The 21,444-nt window shown below is 42.9% G+C and overlaps 1 protein-coding gene across 1 annotated transcript in view; it reads left to right on the plus strand.

The window, feature by feature from the left end:
* Positions 1–21,444, plus strand: part of TMEM178B (transmembrane protein 178B) — a gene marked incomplete at both ends in the record, with an annotated part of 208,355 nt that overhangs the window by 167,223 nt on the left and 19,688 nt on the right. The gene's annotated exons all lie outside the window — the stretch shown is intronic.

Here is a 21,444-nt window from a genome sequence, read left to right on the forward strand (position 1 = left end):
CCCCAGCTCTGCTGAGTCAGTGGAGCTGTGCTGATTTGCCCTTACAAACCTTAAGTAAGTTAAGTGCCTTAACCACTCATGGTGTTAGTAACCAGCCACGTGCAGCAGCCTGGCTTGTGTGGTGGCTCAACAGCTGGTGCTGGGAGCTCCTGAGTCAGAAACCTCGAGAAAAAATGAAGTCCCAGGCACAAGAAATTCTGTTTGTCAAGGCAACCGGAAACTTAGATTTTCTCCTGACCCTGAGCGGCTGCTTGCTGCTCTTTGGCTCAGAAAATGAAGTGTGAGTAACTGAGATCTTGGTGGAGTTGTGTTGGGATATTTTCCTCCAGATCTTAAGCATGCTTGGGGATGAACAGCAGAGCCAGAAGTTTATGACTAAGGATGCACAAATTAATAGTGTATTTTGGTGCTTCTAATTAGCCCCTCAAGCACAGCGCAGAACCTGCTTGGAAAACCTAAGCTTGTGAACTGCTGCTTTGCTGTAAAGCCTGTTCTAATAGTGAGAAGAAAGTGTTTTGAACACGGCACATATGTGAAATGGCTGTTAATCCTCCTTGGAACCAACATTTTTTTGTTGTTATATGCTCCTGGAAAACACCTTCCTTTATTCTTTGAGCTGTATTTCTTACACAAACTTGCTCTTCGGAATTTTCAAGTACAGGAACAGCTGGCATGCATTAAGAGTGGCAGAGGAGAGGGAACAGAGGCAAGAGAGAAAATCCATTTCTGTGGGCTCTGAAAGATTGAGAGGTGAGAAAAGATGGTTGAGTGAAAGGGAGCTAGTGGCCATAGCTGTGGTGAAGGAGGCTTTTTCATCCCACAGTGGTGAAGCTGTGCAGAGAGGGGCCTCGTGACAGCAGATGTCGTGGGGCAAAAAGCAGCAAGGAAATTATTTCTTTCACCAATGCAAGTTTCAAAAGTTCTTCCACATAGGCAAGCAAAGCGCCTGTGCCCAGGAGGTCCATTTCTGGTTTGTGACTGCTCCCATGAGGCTCAAGAAGTGGGTGTTCTGCAGCTGCTGCACACTGACTATACCTTACTCAGTTAATGGGGTGACTGACACTTACTGAGTGGGGCATGAGGGGAGACACTCACACGTCTAAATAGCATAATCAAGATAAACGTTTCAATTCTCTGATCCACTTATTTATTTATTCAACCTGCAGCTTTTCTTGAGGGTTACACGGTCCTGAAGCAGAGCTTTAGAGCTGACTCAGGGAATGATGCTGAGATTTGTTTTCCTTGTAGATCTAACAGCATCAATGAGAACCAAGAAAACTGGGGAGCAGTGGAAGCACCATGTTCCTTACACCAGGCTAAGATCAGAGCTGCTCTCTGTGCTATGCAGCCACTTGTCAGAAACCCTCAGGCTTTCTGCTACACAAATGGTTGGAGATGCTTGAAAATTGAGTGTTTTCTCTCAGTGATTTAATCTTTATTTTATTATTTTAATTTTACCACATCCAGTGCTTTCTTCCAGATATTTTGAATGCAGCTAGAAATTCATAGGGCTTGATTGCTTATTTTCTCTTTTACTTTAGATCCTGGCATGGCATCAGTATATCGATGGAGATTTATTAGGTTCCTGCGGTTGCCTGACCACTAATAGAGCCCAGTGTGTTTGCTTGGGACTCTTCCTCCATTAAATGGAGTCCTGCCCTGTACAGTAGGTGCATATGGGTGTTTGATTTCTTCCTTTGAAGCCCTTGCTTTAGTCATTTTTGAGGAAGATGGCATGACAAGGTGACAGTTGGCTTTTTCTGATATAATAGTTTCTGTAATCACTACATTGGGTTTTACTCTTGCGATGAGAGAGCTTTTTAAAAAATACACATTTAAATGTCAGAGAAGAGAAGACCTGTGAAGATGTTTGGAAATATCATGTCCCCTGGATGCCTTGTTAGACTTTCATAAACAGAGATGAGACTTTTCTGGGTTAATTCCATGTAGCTTTGTACTGAGTCTGCTACGTGAGGAGATGGGATTTGGAAAGTTTATTGAGTGCTGTGGGAATGCTTACGTGGTACACACATGATAAATGAAGCTGGTAGATTGTGTCTCTTCTGTCAACTTTGTGTCTTGATTTACAGAGCTTTCAGTGTTTTAGGGCTCCCACAGCATTATAATTCCAGATCATGCAGGATTTGCCTACTTTGGGACTTGATCTAAAACTCTTCCCATGTATACTGAAAAGCTTGATATCTTTTGGAGCAGATATTCTTATTGATTCATTCTTCTGCAAGAAAGTGGAGGGAAATATGTTGTGTTGCTGCAAAAAAACCCCAAACCCCAAAACACAAAATAAAGAAAATCAAGTTAGGACTGTATCTTTATTCAGTGGGCTGGGTAATGATTTTAGGTGCTGACTCTGCTGGCAGTTTGGCATCATTTTTTCCCCAGCCTGCCCCTCTCTAGCTTTGTTTGGAGGGAGGGAATGGAGGCTCCCAGTAGCATCCCTTGGAGCTCCAATCTGCTCCCCATCCCTCCTTACCTCCCTCCCTTCTCCCCTCTACCTCCTCCCCTCTCACTCTGCCTCTTTGTGCTGCATGTTCCCTTTTCAAAAAGTAATTTCATGGCTCATGCACTTAAGATTCCATCAGAAGTCAAGTCTTTGATCAGGCAGACAGACGCCCTGCTGGGATTTCATTGGCAAATCACAATTCCCTTAATTAAGACTATGTGTCTTTATATCACTAAACTGATTCCAGCTGGGTCCCTGCTCATTTTACATCCAGATTTACCTAGACTATGGATTCTCACCCCCTGTGACTCTGGAGGAACAAAAACCATTTAAAGACTTTTCGTTCCCACTCTCTTTCCCCAGCTGCTTTTTGCCACTGGTGCAGCAGTCGGTGTGGGCTGGGAACTAAACCTCTCCCTCAGTCTTCTTTGCATTCTCTTCCCAGTTGAGAGATATGGTTGTGCAAGGGATTTGCTCTGTTTCTTTCCAGTGCTTGGAAGCTGGGAATCAGTAGTAGAAAGGGAATTGAACTTGCCTGATTATTTTAATTTCTTTTTTTCCAGAAGCCATGTTTTTACCGAGAGTCGGGAAGATGCTAAAATTCAGCACCGTTTTCTCCTTCTTCCCATCTTTCCTTAGCTATCAATTAAAGGTGCAGCAGGTTAAGAATACTCACTTATGGTAATTACAGGTTCTGTGTGGGAGGGACTTTGGTGACATTTCTGCTGTGCTGGGTTTGCTTGTTGTATTAGTCATGCCAAGGCAAGCATTTCTCTGGAGACAAAATACACAGTCCTGACTACAAAGTGTGTGGTCTGCTCTGGCCAAGGAGATAATGCTTTGGGGGAGTTTCAACAGACAGTGTTTTTCCACCAGTCATCTGCATTTTCCCTTCCTCCTCTTTAATTTCCTGTCTCCCCTGAGCAAGTGCCCTGACGCCTTCTCCAGGGAGGGGAAACTTCCATAGCAACCTGCTAATGGCCCTGATTACAGGGATGGCAGCTGGCATGGCTGCTGTGAGACAGCACCCAGCCTCTGGCCCCAGAGCCTGTCTGGGGGGGATTGAAGGAGATTCAGGGTTGGGGCTTCTCTGTGCACCAAGCCCAGTGGTACAACTGCGTTTGCCATGTGCCACAGAGAGAAGTCTGGCTCCTCTGGAGCAAATCCCTTAGGCTTTTTCAAAATCGTCTGTGGGGACAGGGCATGGACTAAAAACGTGCCCACAGCTTGAGAAGAGTCCCCATAAATGTATTTGCAGGTGGGTGCAGTCAGACTCTGCCCCAAATGTGGGCAATGGCTGTCTGGGTAGGGCCCTCGAGATGCCAGCCCCGGGCTCTGAGTGTCTCTACAAGTGAGAGCTCTGTGCCCAGGAAACCTGGCTGCTGGCTCAACCATGGCACATGGGAGGCTGTTGGCTGCTTATGCAGTCATGTTTAAAATTAATAGCCAGCAAACAGGGCAGCTTTAATGGCCAGCAAACCCTGACCTGGCAATTACAAAGCTGAGCTGCCCTCTTAATAAATGAATCCAAAGTCTTGACTCAGGTCACATCCTCTTCCACAGACTGATGCATCTTCAGATTTATCATGTCGAATTCTTTGCTTGAAAACGCCTACTTAATGATGTGCCTGCAGAGCTTCAAATCCTGTCCTGGGAATGTAGGCACTTCTTTTGGGCCAGAGCAGAGCTTTACTTTAAAGGAGCTTCATTTTAAGGGCATGGCGTATTTCCAGCTGTTACTCTCAGCAAGATGAGTTTTTGGTTCAGTCAGACAGGCTCCTGCCTGAGTTAAACCTTAGTTTGCTCTTCATATGATAATAAAAATGTTCACTGAAAACATTAATAGGACTTTGCACTTAGATGGGTTTTTGATGTGAGGGTTCCAAAGCTCTTTTTAATAAGAATTGCTGATTGTGCTCCATGGTAAAACCAGATTAGATCAAAAGGGGTTGAGAATCTCTGTTTTGTTTGAGAGACAGAACAAACCTATCCCAAATGTACAGATAGTACATTCTGTGAGTAGAAAATTAATTTTATGAGCTTTATAAATAACTTGATGATTAATTTTTTTGTTAAAATTAATTAAAAATCTCATACTTTATAGAATGTTAACATCTGTGTTTATCTTTGTCTTGTCCCAGATCATCTTAATGGAATGATAGAGACACGTTAAACTTATATATAGTTAAAGTTAATTGAAATCTTGCTTATAGGCTCTTTGTAAAGAAATTAGGATGTAATTAAGGTAAATCGTTAATGATGTCTAGATGCTGTGGTTATTGGGGTCTGTGCCAGACTTGGGTCACTTGCATTTGCAGACAAAGGAGCCTAAGCTGTTGCTGTGTTTCCTTTGTGGCTTGTTGAACACAGCAGGACAGTGGTCTGCAGGCACTTGCTGGCACTGGGGATGTCTCTTCCCTGAAGGAGGAGATCCCGTTGGCAGGGATATGCCAGGACCCAGAAGACCACAGTGCCTGGGAGATGGCTCCCTGTGGCTGGAGCACGGCCTCTGGGAGATGGAGCCTGCACACAGACACTGAGAGTCAGCTGAGCATCCTCTGCACCCCTTGTTGAGTGATAGGCTTATGTGTAGGGCCCTAGATGAAATTATTGTTCAAAGGTGAAAAGCCAAAGCCACGAACGTGCTTTGGGTGTGTGACACCACAGCAACACAGTGAACTTGTCCTAAAAAGGTTAAATTAGGAGGAGTGATATAAAGTTAGTGCTTCAGGACATCAAGCCACTAGAAATATCAGAAGGTAAGGTTCTCTTGGGCTTTCTTATGCCTCACTAGGTGTGATTTAAAAAAATAATAAAAGCAAACAAAGTAAAAAAATTGCTAAGCAAAGCATCAAGTGCTGTTACAGTTAAGAGTATCAGTAACTTAGCAATAAAAATAGTAGAGGACAATATCTAACTGCACAAATTCAGGATATTCATAGCTGACTTCATATATAAGAGAAAGCAACTGCATTGAGATAAGAAATGCAGAGATAAGGTACCCAAAGTCTCTTACCGTAGTCCTGGAGAGATATCACAAAGGGAAGAAGTGGAAAATCAATGATGATGCATTTTGCCAACAATTTAAATCCCGTCTGGGACCATAGAGACTGATGTCACTCTTGTCCACACTGAACCATAATCACTGCATCTGTCCACTGACTTCCCTAATATTTTATTTTGACCTGATAAGGAATCTAATACCTGACTACAGCTTTTCACATGTCTTGAAAGTCACAGGGAGGGTGTTAAGATGTGTCAGCCTAGTGAGAGAGAGAAAGGAGATGGGAGGAAATTATAGGGGGGTGTTGAGAAGGAAAGGGAGGTGTGTGTTAAGAAAGGAGAAGCGAAAGATAACGCAAAATGAGGACAAGCAGAGAAGAGCAGGTTGAAAAAAGGAGGGATTTGCACCAGAGATGGGGATAGCGGGACAGATAGAAGGGAAGGTGGGGAGATGGCTGGAGGGGGCAGGTTGGCAGCTGTTGAGGGAAGGGTGGTATATTTTCTTAAAATACAGGTATTGGCATACACTGGACTTGTGTCTTGGCTTTCTAGATAAACAGGTCTCAGTTAAAGGAAAAGGGAATGGGATTCTGGACCCTGATAAAATGCATCTCATCTTTTGGTGCCTGAGCATTTGGCAGACTAGGCTCTTTTAATGTGCATGTCATTGTTGTCTGAGGCACAACTATCTGCCTTGTGCTGTACTGCTAATTACTAAGGGAAAAAGGGAGATGAATCCTGCCTGTAACCTGGTGGAGCGCAGTAGAAGTGAATCCTGGCCCCAGTGTGCATTGCTTCCTGAAACAGTCCGAGTTTTCTGGGTTTTTTTCCTTATTGCACGTACACGAGCACTACACAACCAGGAAGAAAGCTCTTTCCCAATAAAAAGCTGGTTTTCCATCTCTCACAAGCGTGTTTACTGTATCTGTCTGCTGCTCTGTACCAGGTTGAGGCGTGTGTTTTGATGTGCAAATGTAGAAGAGCTGCCTGCAATCTTTTCTTTCCCTTTCAGCATCTCATACTGTACAATGAAATCAAAGAGGTTAAGTGAATTAGGGATCTCCTAACCACTGCTTTTTGGAAATGTGTGACTGTTAGCAATGCACAGTGGGCCCTGCCCTCCATTTGTTCCCCCTCCTTCACATATGTACCCACCATGTTCAAATGCTGTATCAGATCTAGGGAGACCCATTAGGAAGTGAGCAAGCCAGCCAATACAGATGAACTAAGATGCTTCTTAAAAGCGAGAAAATGTGCTACAAGGATTTCAGATCCCAAATCAATTGAGTCACTTGTGTAGGCACAAAAATGGAGCCATGTCATCTCAGAAACCAAATATTTGAGAATCAGTTCTGGTTTTACCACTCCTGTCAAAGCTTGGCTTCCCAGTTTAGCCTTCTCATTCTTGCCAGAGATATTATTAGCCCTCTGCCATTTCTCAGGAGCTGCACTGATGGACAGAGCTGTTGAAATAAAAGCAATTTCTGGCTGGAAAGGCAAAGTGAATAAAACAGCATGGTGGGAGGGCTGCAGGTGGCTTTTAAAAGTTCTTCAGCAAAATGAAAAACAGTTTATTTTGGAGCAGCCAATAGAATCTTGGCTGAATTGAGGTGCTTTGATTGTCTTAACGCTTTTGAATCCTTTTTCTTTTAGATATAAGTGCAATTTTAAAAAAGGCTGTTTGAAATGAAAAGTCAGAAGCAGCGTTGTAAGAAAATGCCCATATGAGACCTTTTGGATTTTTATGTGGAGTACATCAGCATTTTTAAGTGATACGTAACTTTCCCTCTTTTGTAACATCTCAAAAACAATAGAAAAGAAGAATCAGGCAGATAATTACACAGACACGTTGTTTGACTGCTTTTGGGTGCTCTGCAGACAAGGAGATGTGAGGCTGTCCCTCAGGGAGGACAGCACCGAGTCAGGCCTACATGTGTGCATGTGTCCACATGCGGCATCACAGCACCTGGGCAGTGTGAGGAAAATGCCAGGGTAGTTTGCCAGTCAGCTTCCAACTTGTGCTAAAAACATCTCTGATCTATATCAGTGTCACAGACTTGGCCTTTAAGGTGAGCTCATGAGGCAAGTCATGTAGTATGATGACCTTTCTGACTCTGGAGTGCAGCCACCTGATCATCATCCAGTAAAAGAAACAGGGTAACTGTGCCTGCCCCAAAAAAGAGAGTTCCTGAGATGGAGATGTTGCAATGCCATGCATGCTACATTGGTCTTTCTAACTCAGAAGCTTACTAAGGCTCTCTTCTGGGGCGTAGAAATGAAATGTGTCTTATGAGCAGGTTTTATCACTTATCTGGTCATTTCAATACGGTTTTGAGTAATTAAACTTTATATGGAGCTCATTGGATTTGCTCTAGATTTCCACTAAGTCAAGGATCTGACTAATACAGGGATATTTCTTTTTTTCACAGTAAAGCTAGAAACAGTGTCTCATGGCATGTTCTTCTAGCTCATTGAGTTGTTTTGTGAAACTGCTGTCAAACATGGTATTTATTAGGGTTGTGCACAAATACCTAACGTTGTGAACACACTGCATACATATATTAATGTCACATTCGGGTGGCAAAACATTTATAACTGTCACCGCTTTCCCCGTCTCTCTTCTTGCCTGTCTCCAAACACATAATCAGCCCTGCTCCTGGCTGATTGATGAGGTAGGTGGGGGATGGTCAGATTTGTCCTCATGTTGCTGTGCATTCTGCAGACTTCAGAGACAGAGGTGCACAGGGACTTTGGTTTCAGGGGTGTTGAGTACATGGCAACACCAATAATCCACCATTTGGGATGATAGTTGAAAAATATATGGTATGAGGAAACACCACCAGGGTCTGTTGGTGGTGTTGTGGAGGAATTGTTTGTTGGGCTTAAGTGATCTTAGATAATTTGCTAGAATATATACTGGTATCCTCAGGAATTTGGGCTCTTCCATCCTGTTTGCCTTGCAAATATCAGTCCCTTCAGAGATCTCAAGCCCCCTCTTACGGCCTCACACCACTCTGTCAGACTGAGTCCGAGTGCTGCCCACAGGACTGCTGCATTAGCAGCACTCACTGTTCTCCCTAGCAAAGATCAAGGGGTGCTTTCCATGAAAAGGTAACAGGCCCTGTGAGACCACAGACAGCTCCAAGATTTTTTAATCTCCTACACTGTCAGTCAGTGCATGGAGGCTGTTTAGACTGGACAATTTCCATTAGCATGTGGTCATTTCTCAGAAAATCTCCCACAGTTGCCCCAGTTTGGTGTAGGCTTGTGAAATTATATCAGCAGCAGGACTGCTGATAATGACCTGAAGAAAAATCTGCCACTAACCAGTGCTTCCACTGCTGCTGCCATCAGGGAAGCCTGTGCAAGGACAGGTCTTTCCTGAAAAATCATGAATAGCAGCACAGCTTGTTAGGGCTCAGGAAGCCAGGGAAGGAAATTAAGTGCTCTGGGGAGTGGGAACTGGGAGCAGGGACAGGGAGACCCTCTGCAAAACTGAAAACGAGCTGACTTTAGGAGAAAGCTTTGGCTAAACATCTACAGTCTATTCTGTGTCAGCAGCATTGCTAGAACGAGGTAGGGGCTCACTCCATCCCATGCCAGGTGTGGAAACCCTACCTGCTTGCAGGGCTGTGGCCAAATAATGACTAAGTTCTCACTTTTTTAAAATTTGATGAGGCCAGATAGTCTCACATGCCAGGCTGGATCCTACCAGCTATTTTAGATGAAGGAATGTGTTGCCAGAATCAGTCAGAACTATGTATACTGACTTTGAAAGCAGCTCCATGATGTTTCCTGAAATCTGACAGGTAAATGGCTTCAAATCAAGCTCACCATAGTGAAATCCAATGTGCTCTCTGTCACAAGTGCCGGACACTCTGCACTTCTGACCTGCCTCATCCTCCCAATTCCATCAGGTGTAACCCCTTACAAATGTCAGGCTGGAAGCAGTCACCTGTGTCCTGCAGTCACATCAAACAGCCACATGTGGTCCAGCCTTGGCCACAGTCCCCTGCCTATCGAGTGATGTGACTTTGAAAAGGTCTTAGAGTTCACACTCCCTGTGAGCATGGTTAATACAGTGGTCCAGCAGCTGCCCTACAGTTATTTCTTCAACACAAAAGCACTTCAGGGAAAATGTTTTGAACAGAGTACATCTCACATTTTCATCAGGCTTACTGTCCTTGGCCTGTGCAAAGACCCAGCTTTCTGAAGTTGTGCTTTCAGTGTCAGCCCACCTCCACCAGCAGCTGCTGACCAGTGGCTCCCCCTCCTCTTGCTTAGGGAGTATTTTAAGGTTTATTAGAGCTCCTTTGGGCTCCACGTTTGGCTCTGTGTTTCTGAATATGGGAAGAGTATGTTCCATTGCCTCTGAGTTGCAAGCTGGGCTATGCTTATCCAGACCCTTGTGATGCCTCTGTGGCTGGTCTTCCAAGAAGACTCACATTGTCCTAAAGAAAATTCAATAAGCCATTATCTTTTAGTAGAAATTTTGCATCTCTGGTTAGCCATGTACATCAGTTACACCATTACAACACGTGACTATTTACATACACAAATGCAGCAAACACACCTTCACATTTTCTACCAAGGCATCAGTAAAAGCCACAGTCCTCTAATTTCAGGAAAAAAAGTTATTTCAGTGTTGCTGAAATGGGAATCAGAAGGAAGGGGACTGATCACATCACCACTTACCTTGCCAGCTGTCAGTGGCAGCAGAAACTGGACCTATCCAACTGAAAGAATAGATGGCCTCTCCAGACTGGGGGTTAATTACAAACTGCTAAGTGCAACATTCTTCTTTTCTTCATTTTGTCACATGATGATTTGACCTCTTTCTGGAAGTCAGTCAGAGATTCAAAATAAGTAATTTGAAGAAGATGGGATGCGATACAGGCACCAAGTAGCTGAGTCAACCTGTGAACAGTCAGTGATGTTTTGTGCAGTGATACTTTGAAAAGTAAATTTGAAGATACCCCACAAAGCAGTATTAGAAAATAGTTGTTTCCCTACAGCAAATATTGAAGATTCCTTGTTAGAGCAACCACTGAATCCTGTGATATCTGATGTTAACCAGATAGTTTGTACAGATTAAAGGCCATATCCCATTTCCCTTCTGCTAGGAAAGACTTCTAAATTTGCCACGTGAGGAAAATCTATTGGGAGGCATCTCAAGCTAGTCTGGGCTTAATAGGTGCCTAAGGCTTTTTTCAAGCACGTATTTGGAGGGGTACTCCAGCTGTGGATGTGCTTTTCCTTTTTGCTCTGTGTAACATCTGTGCAGTGGGCTTTTGTTTGGCTCTTTGGCAGTTTCCTTCTCCTTCCCCCAAGCTGTTTTGGCTGCTCACCCAGCTTTTTACCAAATTACAAATTTATTTTCCTTCTGCTTTTGGCAGACCCGTATGTAGAACTGTCAAAATGTCACTGGCATCAGTTGTGTAAGGTTAGTGCCACATTATAGTCAGCGAGCTTATTAACACGGAAATGATTGGGTTTTGGAGAGGGCCAGGGAAGGACAAATGGGAATCCATTTTCCAGGCACCTGCTTTTTCTACTAAACATTTCTTCTTGTCACATATATATTTTTAGAAAGTGGTTGCCATCTGCATAGGAGAAAAATCAGCTGGAGACCCCATGAAGAATGAGGCTGTTCTTTGTGAGATTACAGCAAGCTGGGAGAGGGAGATGGAGAGGCAATGGGAGCAAGTTGGACAAATTCATTTGAGTGTTGAGTGACAACAGATGTTCATCTTCACCAACACAGTGACTAGAGACGAGATCATGCTGCAAAAATCTGATGAAAACCTAGTGTCAAAGTGGGAGATTGTGGGTTCTTGGTTACATGGTATCAGCTTGGCCCAAAAACAGTCATGATTTCCAGTTGCTCTCCCCAAGTCTATAGGTGCCTGTGTTTAGGTGAGAGCTACTGTTTTGCTTATTTACATCTCTCTGCTTTTGGGGATTTAATCAGAATGAATTCCAAATCACCACTGAAAAAATTCCCATACTTCTGTTTTTATCTGTCCAAGGCCTTTTTAGGGCTTCTGGGGCTATGACTGCAGAGAAACTCGCTCGCAGTCTTTAATGTATTAATCTTCAAAATGACCTAGTGAGGTAAGATTTTTCTGGTTTATGAGAACTTAGGCACAGGAAGCCTGACTTTCTTGCCATGCAAGTCGGTGAGACAGCAAAGAATAGTATCTGCATCTTTACAGGCTCCGTGTTAGTACCTAGATCACTGAACTATCCTTCTCATGCCTCATTTTTTTTCCTTCTGGCTTTTCCACCTTGTTTTTTTAAAGTCACCCCAGAGTCCAGGTGGAAGCCCTGGAGCCATGCACTAGAGAGACATGAGGAGGAAGTGGAGAAGTGCCCAGACCCTACCAAAATTTTAAATCTGTGTTATGCTGTTGCTCTCTAAAAAGAGCCAAAGCACAGTAGAGGTACTTGACCTTTGGGTTTGTATGGAGCAGCTGTTTCACAGGAACCACTGCCCTGGCTTTTGGACTGTAGCTCACAGCCACCACCAGCCTGACCCAGATTCAGACCAGTGCCCTAAGGGTGAAAGTCACCAGAGTCCATAGCTGAGCCTCTGGGACACCAACCCTCCTTCCCATCGACGCAATGAGAGCATGATGTGAAGTATGGATCAACTTGTGGACATTTTCTTTTGCCCCAGGACTTCTTTCCAAACCCTCTGAGTGCAGCCTCCCAAAACCCCACAGACTCCTCAGCTGTGAGCTCTCCTGCTATGACAGATGACACCCTGCCCCACACCACACAGGCGGTTTTTAAGTTAGGTGCATGTCCCTGTTTTCTAGATGGTGTCCTGAAGCCAAAGAGGTGTCTAACAAAACTGCAGAAGGTCTGATTCTCCAGCTGGGAATGGGGGACCTGGTGACATCCCCAGTGAGATGGGCATTGCAGTGGGAGTTGGAGCCCCGTGGTCATGGGTGTCGTGTCTCCAGGACCAGGCAGGAGAGGTCACTTTTGGCCCTGACCATGGTAGCAGGCTGGACTGCCTCCTGCAGGCTCCAGCAGCCCTCCTGGAGAAAATCTGAGCTCAGAATCAGGGGTTGGGTCAATTAAGCAACCATCCCCCACCTCTTCCTTGTGCCAAGCAGAATTTTAATGTACTTCCAATTTCTGTTTTTAGCATACACAAAGAAAAAAGAAAAAAATTAATAATCATCTATAAGAGAAGTTCTTTTCAGACAAATGGGAAAGCATTCAATGCTGATATGTATTTTTCCTCACATTTAAATGGTATCCATTTAAATGCAGATTTTCTGGTTTCCTATGTGGAGCTTGGAAGAAACGCCTTTCAATTTAAATGTTAATAGAAGAGTAAACTTCAAAATCAAAATTTCTCTATAAGGGACAGTGTTTTCTCACAGCTCTAAATGTCTTTCTCTACTTCTTCCCTCCTTCTCCTCCATCCTCCTTCCTTTCTTCCTACACCTCAGCCCAGCCTCACTTGCATTAAATAGTCTTTTTAAAAACAAGAATACGTCTTTCAGAGTTCCTGAATGAAAATGTTTAATGCTGGGATCTGTGGAATGAGTATGTTTGAGCAGAGTGCTGGGGCACTGATAAAACAGAGATGCCATCCCTCCACCTCCAGCCTTTTTCACTCCAGCCATTTATCAAATGTGCTGCTCTGAATGCTTTGTGCTGGGATTATGCTCAGGCTTGTGCAGTGGTTGGGACAGGGGATGAAAAGGAAGAAAAACCTTTAGCATGATGTTTTAGTTGCTCCTGATTGTGAACAAGGCTTTGGTGCTGGGATAGGCAGTAGAGGAGGGAAGTCAAATGCAGGGGGAAGAAAATAAAGGAGTTGTTACCAAATCTCTCTCTTTCTATATTACCCTTCCTGTCCCTTCTGTGCTCCATTGCTGCACATCTCCAACTTCATTTATCTTTGAGAGAAGCTTAGGGTAAATCTGCTTTTTACAAGAGACACTTAACACTGTCTGATACTGGAGTTTACATAAACCATGTTTTTTGCATCCTGTCACACTCCATTTCTCATCTTTAATGCAAGCTTTTCTTTCATTTTTCTCATTACTCTTGTCAATTATCCATCTGTTTTTGTCCATTCTTCTTTCCTCATTGAAAGAAAAAGGAAAGAAAAACAGTGATTCTGTTTTTTCTTCTGCTTCTTTCTGGCCCTGATGAGCCTTATCCTCCTTTGCAAGAAGTAATTCAAGAGATACTAACTGAAGATTAAATCTTAATAAAATTCCATGTGATTAGTGGATATGTAGATACTGTGATGATGACCAGCATATGAAACGCGGACTGTAACAGGGCAGAGTCTGCTTGCAGTAGAAGGGCAATTCTGTAAACTGAATAATAAAGTAACTAATGTATAGAATAGGTTATACTGCTTTCTTTATCCAGATTATTTTCATACAACTGTTACTGTATGTCATTATTATCTGAATGCCAATGAAGAAAAAGTGGTGAACTGGCCTTCATGCCCCCTCTTGGGAGAGAGGAGAAAGTCTGATTTTCAGAGGAAAGCTTTTGGAGCACCCAACCCTCCCACTGATTTCAGGGCAAGCAGAGCACACTGGACTCTTCACTGATGCTCAGTTCCATGCCCCCGAGGGGTCTCTAGGTGCCTGTGACAGCCTGGCAGCAGGATTGTGTGGTGAAGCTGGCCCGGGAGCCCTGCTCTGCATTGCCTCCAAGGTGCACTGTACCTTGGGGGGGGGAATAAATGGAGTATTGAGTCTTAGTGGTGCCAGAGCAGCACTTCTCACCAGCACTGAAAGCACTTTACAAGGAAGGGAGTCACCTTTCACCTGAACCCAGAGCCCATCACAGACTTCTTCCAGACTATTGGAGAATACAGGGAAACTTCCATTTAGAAAGCTGGAGTTTCCACCTGGCCTCTCCCACTACCACCGGGGGTAGAGGTACTGGGAGCAGGGAGATGGTGTCTCACATCATCCAGGAGGGATCCCTCTGGGCAGGATAATGTGATGCTGAGGGACTGTGTTGTCCTTGCTCCTGATCAAGATCATACTTGTGCTCTGGTGGCTCCAGGTAGAGGCCACTTACAATAAGAGATGACCAGCATAAAGAAGTGTGTACTATCTGAGTTCTTCAAAAGTTCAGGAAGGAAGAAGAATGAAAAAGGCACAGCTTTGATGTCATAAAGTCACAAAGTTCTTACTGAAATTGAGCAGAAGCCATTTTATTTCAAATGCCTCAGTTTTTTCAACACGTGCATAATCCATGGAAGCTGTGTAACGAAAAGCCTCTTAGCTTGGTCACAACTGAGAAATGTTTGCTTTGTGTGGCCTCACCTAGCAGGAGCAGGAAGGATTAAAGTTATGAATATGAAGAAGAGTGGCCAAAATTGCAGGTGCCTCAGACTTCCTTCCCTGTTTCTGAGGAGAGAGGAAAAAGAGGGATGAAAAGGTTGACTGGGCAAATTGCAAGTGTACTCTGCTGGGACCAAAGCTTGGAAATATTCCTAGATGATCATATATTGCAGTGCTAAAAGCACAGATAGTAAATCTGGAGAGAGAAAGACTCTCTAAGATCAGCTCTTGAACATCACTGAAGAAATATAAATTATGAGCTTCGGGTACTTTCAGAGAAAATCTCCTCACCAGAATCAGAGAAGGAGAGGGAATGGTGTAGGGTAGAGTAGAATAGGGTATGACAGAGTAAAGTTGAATGATGCTTTGGTATAGGCTCAGCTACTCTGGCCCGCTAGATTCGGGATTCTAAGGGCAAAGCTTTTCTTTTCTTCCTAGTCTGCTGTCACTCAGAGCTGAGTGACAACACAACAGATATCAAAAATATCCTTTTTCTTCTTTGGCCAAAGTTTCTTTTTGAGCGTAAGGGAAAGCAGGATTGGAGCAAAAGGCCGGACCTTTCTATGGGATGGTATTCACAGCCATCTTTCTCCCAGGAAATAAGTCTTCCACCTTCTACAGTAGAACTGCTTCAGATGTACTAAATTCCTGCTGTACAAGTGTCCCCTTTATGCACTGAACTCTCTAATATTCGTATCATAATGTCTCTTGAAGACAAATCCATCTTTTCACCCTCACGAGACGCTTTTTTTCACCCTTTTCTGTCCTGTACTTAAACAAGCCTTCCTTCCTTCTCTAGTGCCTCTTTAAGTCCCTCCCTTATTGTTTCGGGGTTCTTTTTTGCCTCTTCTCTGCTCTACATGAGCAAAAGGCAAGAATAAAATAGTACTTTCAGCCACTGCAGAATTTCTTAGGCCCTGCAATTTTCCCCAAATAGTGGAGGAATTGCTTTTGGACAGTAACACCAATATGTGATCTGGGACACCCCCTTTCCTCTGGTGCTTTATGACAGTTCACCAGAGATAAGAAATTGCAGTTTCATGTGGGGTTTGCTTTTTGCCAGCATAAACCTCTAAAGGTGTCAGCCTTTGTAGGAGACATGACTTCATTCCTCCCTTGATGAATGATTGACCTGACTCTGAAATTGTGGGGTTTCTTCAGGAGGAAGGCAGGCTGAAATGCCAGCAGTGCATAGCTGGCACCTTCCTTCTGCGATTGTTTCTGTTTTAAATAACTGTAAGAACACTTAAGAACTCTTACAGAGGAAGCCCATATAGGTGGTCTGTCCTGACAAGAATAAATAAATCTCATGATGCCTATTCTCCATACACCTCATCCTGAGGGACATGTTAACTAGCACAGACCACAGAAGCTTCCTATCAGCTTTTCCATGTAGGTGGGTTCATACATTGCTGGCAATCAAACACTTAACATTTTATCACACAAAAACAATCTCTAGTCAACAGAAGGTGATGGGATTTTGTGGTTTAGGAGAAGTTATGCATGTGTCTTATAAAGGCCACTGTACCTCTTGAGATATGAAGGTTCACTTCATGCTTGACAGAGCTGGTTTCCCTTTTTGTGAGGGTCTTCTGCTGTTCTTTCTCTCAGCTTTGAGGGAGTTGTGTTTTAGTGTAAGTTTCTGACGTGTATCTCTGAATCTCTTGGGTGCAGATACATGTAAATATAATCTACTATTACTTTGGTTGAAGTGGGTTGTACTCACTGAGATTGCATTAGAGTAATCTTTAAACTGAGGACTGGGTTGCCACAGTGAAAGGCACTCAGAGATTTTAACAGAGTCTCAGGTAGACTAATACATATTTCTGTTCTTATCTCTTCATACCTGAAGCGGAAAGAAAAGATTAAAACCCTCACCCTCTATTTGCCAACCTCATCCAAAATACAGTTTGAAGCTCTGCAGAGAGAATAGTGAGAGCCAGAAGATGCCACTCAAAATCACCTGCATTAACACTCACTTGTTCATTGTACCTGGGAGCTGCCAGGGCTGGCATTCAATAAAAGACATATCTGCCCAATTCTATCTCGTCCCCCCTGAAGTTTCGGGGCGAGATAAGAGAAGGGATTATGTCAGGAAAAGATACCTCTGTGCTGCTGATTCTTTATAAGAGAAGCAATTTAAACAAAGCTCAGTGAAATCTGGTAAATTGTGCTCTAGGGCTGTATGCAGTTCTTGAACAATTTCCAATACATACATTTGTTTGGAAAAAAGAAGGAAAAGGAGTGATTTTGACTCTTTTCAAGTATGAATGTTCTTGATCCCTGGTAAAGACAATTCAGAGGGAATTTAATACGGGAGGGTATAGATCACAGTGACCTGCAATGAAGGATTATGCTAAAGAATTACACCATCCCAGTCTATTTCTACTTGTGACGTTAGTATATCCTGACATCTGTTCCTAGACAGGCACAGAAATACATTTGTGATTTCCTTTTTGATTTTCCCATTTGTTGGGATACCTCAGGAAAGAACTGTGTTATACCCAGAATGTCTTCTAAGCTGTTCTAGATATTCTGTATACAAGCTTCAGGGCCCTTAGTTCCTGCAGACCTTCCTCTATCGGGAGAAGGAAGGAGGACGTGTAGGATGGACTACCTGAAATACTGTTTGCAGCAATATTGCACTTTCTGAGGGTCTGATAACAAGCACTGTAGCTTGATCTGCTAGCAAACACTTCAGAACAAGCAGTTCTGAAAGCAAAACCAGTGCTGCATGGTTCAAGTGCTGTCCAGAAATCCTGGTAATACAGATTTAATTATACACTCTCCACAAACTTTTCATGTAGCTGGGGGCATGTTGACTATTCTTGACTTGTTTTCCCCATCTTTCACAAGAGGCTTCTTCATATATGTGTTGTGAGGAAAGAAATCTCTAGTATTTTTGGAAGCATTGTTAAATTCTGTGGAAAGCAAGAGAGATACCAACAGGAAGACTGAGCCCGTGCTTTAGAAAGATGACTTGCAATTTCAAGGAAGAGGACAGAACATCAGAAGTCAAAAAGGCATATGGAAATTTTCAAGAAGCAAAGCTGAATCAGAACAGGTTATGTTTGCAGCTGCTGGGGTGTGAAACTTCTGCCACAATGTGATAACCAGCATGAATTACTTTATTGCCCATAACAAATACAGATGGACAGATATCAGGGTGAAAGGAAGGGCAGGGGCATTTGCAAACTGACAGAGAGAACTTTCCATCATGTGTTGCTTGGAAATAAATGACTCTTAACCAGCTTTTCTGCCTTTCTTTATCTTCAGAAAACTTATAGAGTTAATATTCCCAGCAGAAAACTAAAATGCTTTTAGGAAATACATGTTGGTTTATGAGAATCTGTCTGTATTTTAAGAACATTGTCTAAAATGCTAATGTTTCTCTTTTCATCACGATTCACAAAGCTTGTGGCTTTCAAATTTACCATTTCAGCTTCCATCACAGGACCTGGATTACTCGATTCCCTGTCCTTTCTCCAATGTTATCAGTCAAGAATTTTTTGTTCCCAACCTACATGAATGTGATACCTGTATTCCTTGCTTGATGATCCACATTGCTTTTGAGTCAGGACTGAGTTCCCTGCCTTTTACATGCAGCAGCACCTGTAGCAGTGCTAGATATGAAAAGTCTCCCAAAAAGAAGATATTCACTCATAGCTTTTAGTCAACATCAAAAAGAAAAAGGGATGAAGAAGGTGTTTCTAAAACATGTGTGGAAAGATAATTTTGTATGTTCACCCACAAGTGATGTTGGTATCTATGTCCACATAGTCAATCATTGAAACTAGTAGTCATGAAGGCAAAGCATAAAAATCAACTTCTGTATTACAGGTGTTATGGAATAAGCAATGTAACATTCCTTACTTTCACCTCATAGCTACATTTCTAAAGGTTTGGTCTGCTAGATGGTGGAGAAGGGGAACTCAGTGTCCCTGCAATGTGTGCACTTTGTTACAGTCTGAGGACTTGGGATGGGTACCCAGGAGAGGATCAGCTGTGGGACCAGCTAAGCAATGCACATGAATGTGCTGAGATAAGGGTTGTTTGCGGCTGCAGCTCCCATTTAGCTGTATAAGATTCAACAATGCATGCATTTTGCTGGCATAGTCACTCCTTCAGTTGATTGGTGTTGTCATGCCGTGACCCCGAGATCCTATTACTCAGAGAGGTTTTCAAAAAGAGAAAGAACGTAGAGAACTATTAATTTCATAGTCTAAAAATAAATAAAAGCCATTTCAGAAAAATAAACCAAACCCAGAATGTGCTCAAACATCACAAAGTGGTGTTACATGACAGCATGACCCTTTTTACCTTTGCAGGATGCATTCAGGAAGGGTCTTATCAGTGCCAATCAAACTCAGACAAAACCCCATCAATTTGTACTGATGAGCTATTGTTTATTTATATGTCATCCTTCCATCCTAAATTAGCAGAACAAATTTAGATACTGCCTCGAGTACACAATGCAAATCTTTGCTTTTCTTCTGTCCTTTCTATGTCAAGCACCACACCAACAAAACAGTAATCATAAACAGGCCCATTAATAGGGATTGAGTCCAGGGAATATAGGCTCCTATTCCTCTAAATAGCCTGAGGGTGGTGATTCGTTTACATCCATGAAGGACTTTTCCATAAAAGAATCACTTTGAGTAGACTTGATCCCAGCACTGACCTCAGCTTCATGTGGGCACTGACAGGTGAGGAGCACCAGGAAGATGCTGTTGGACAAGTGCAGACTGTTATTGAAACCCATTTTACAACTCCCTTCCCAGTACTGCCATTTGCAAGGGCTCCCCTCAAGGCATGTTATGTCAAGACAAAAGCCAAACAGTTTTAAATAGAAAAGAAGGTTTATATTTTATTTGTTTCTGATAATCTCTAATGGATGGACTTGTGAGGAGCAGATTTGCAACCGGCCTAAGCAGTGGCAATCTTAAACTAAGCTCACTGAACTTGTGAGAACTAAGAGTTCATAAAGAAGCTCAATTTGGATTTTTGCTGTATTGTATTGTAAGAAAGGGAATTTCAGGCTCCATCAGCAAGAGAGGTCAAGGAAAACAAACATCAAAATTTGGCCTAGAAATGTTTCTTCTGCTCCTTTAACTCTTCTGTTTGATGGCAAAATTCTCACAGATTTTAGCAGGATAAACACCATTCCTTAGTTTAGTATACAAAGATATGGAGATGCTTGTGATCCACTTTGGGGATTATGAAAACTGGGTCCATCAGCCAGACACTGGGGTAGATCTGAGGAATTCTGGACATCTTGCAGCTGAATAAAGCTATTTAATTTGAGCTCATTAGAAGCAGGTTGTTAGGGTATGTTTTCATTAGGACAGGCAAATGGTGTTACTTGGAGTCAGCGGTCACAAGTTAAATTGGAAAGGGTTTGTAGGGCTGACACAAAGAGCTGTGCAGCACCTCGGAGAGATGTGCTGTGCTGTTATGGAAGATGACATAGGAAACAGTAAAGATTTTATGTTTTCGTTCATCTTTCAAATTGAGCCCAGCCTTTGTGGACTGAAAAAGTAGGAAGACGCTCAGCCATCAAAGATGCTCACTAATACTTACTGCTTGTTTTAAAAAGCACTCTGAGAAATTCCCAAGGAACAGAGATTAGCATTGCCTGGGAGAAGTACAAGTTTCTGCAGGAAAAACTTTCTTTTTTTTCTGTACTAGAACTCCTTGAACATACTCAAATGTGGTGGGACAGTCACAAAACTGAAGATAAAAGTACTTATTTTAAGATGTGTATCTCGTTAAAAGGACCTGGTTACTGGTGGGCTGAAGAACTGGTTATCTTTTTGTTGTCTGAGAGATGCCTTGGAAAATGAGTGACACGCTACAGGAAGGAGTTGTGGCTTCAAGGGAGGGCTTGTGTTTGTATGCGACTTGATCTTACATACAAAGTGCTATAACGAACAGGGACCTGAGTAAACTGCCTTCAAGTTATTCTGTCCCAGCATATCTATAGACTTTGTGGACACTTAGCATTTTGGATATGAAGTTTTATAGATCTCTGATTATGGTAATTTATCACTCTTCACAAATTTCACTGAATCTGTGCTGTGGGTATTAGTGGTCCTTTTATCCACTGTGGGAAAAGCATAAAAAACAACAGAAACTGAGAAATAGTCAAAGGCCAGCCGAGGAGAAAAGCTGCCATAGAGACTGGTGGATGATTCATAGTTTTCAAATCTTTCTCCTCTGTCATAAGCATTCTGTTTCTTGAAAAAAAAACCCTAAAATCACTGCTGTGCAAAGAAAAAAAAATGTTTCAAGAAGGAAACAAATGTTTAGAGAGTTGACTTGGCTGGAATTTTCTCTGTACATATACTCTTGACATATCAGTGCTTGAACTTTTTATGCGTGCATGAAAGGGGGACAGGGAATAATCAAATGTTAGTGAAGATGCCCCCATCTGTTTCATTATCTGAGGGTGTGAAGATGCTCTTTAGCTCACATAGTCCTTGCTCTTTCAGTTGCCAGGTGGTCTCACTGCCCAGATTTCACATCCAAACCAACTGTGAAGAATTTTTTTTCCCAGCACATGCAGGAAGAGGGTTCACAGCAGTCCCATAGTCCCATCCTTTTTGCAGAAGGCAAATATGCAACATAACCAGGTCTCTGTTTAAG

The sequence above is a fragment of the Coloeus monedula genome (assembly GCF_965178545.1).
Source record: "Coloeus monedula genome assembly, chromosome: 4".
In the NCBI taxonomy this organism is placed as follows: Eukaryota; Metazoa; Chordata; class Aves; order Passeriformes; family Corvidae; genus Coloeus; species Coloeus monedula.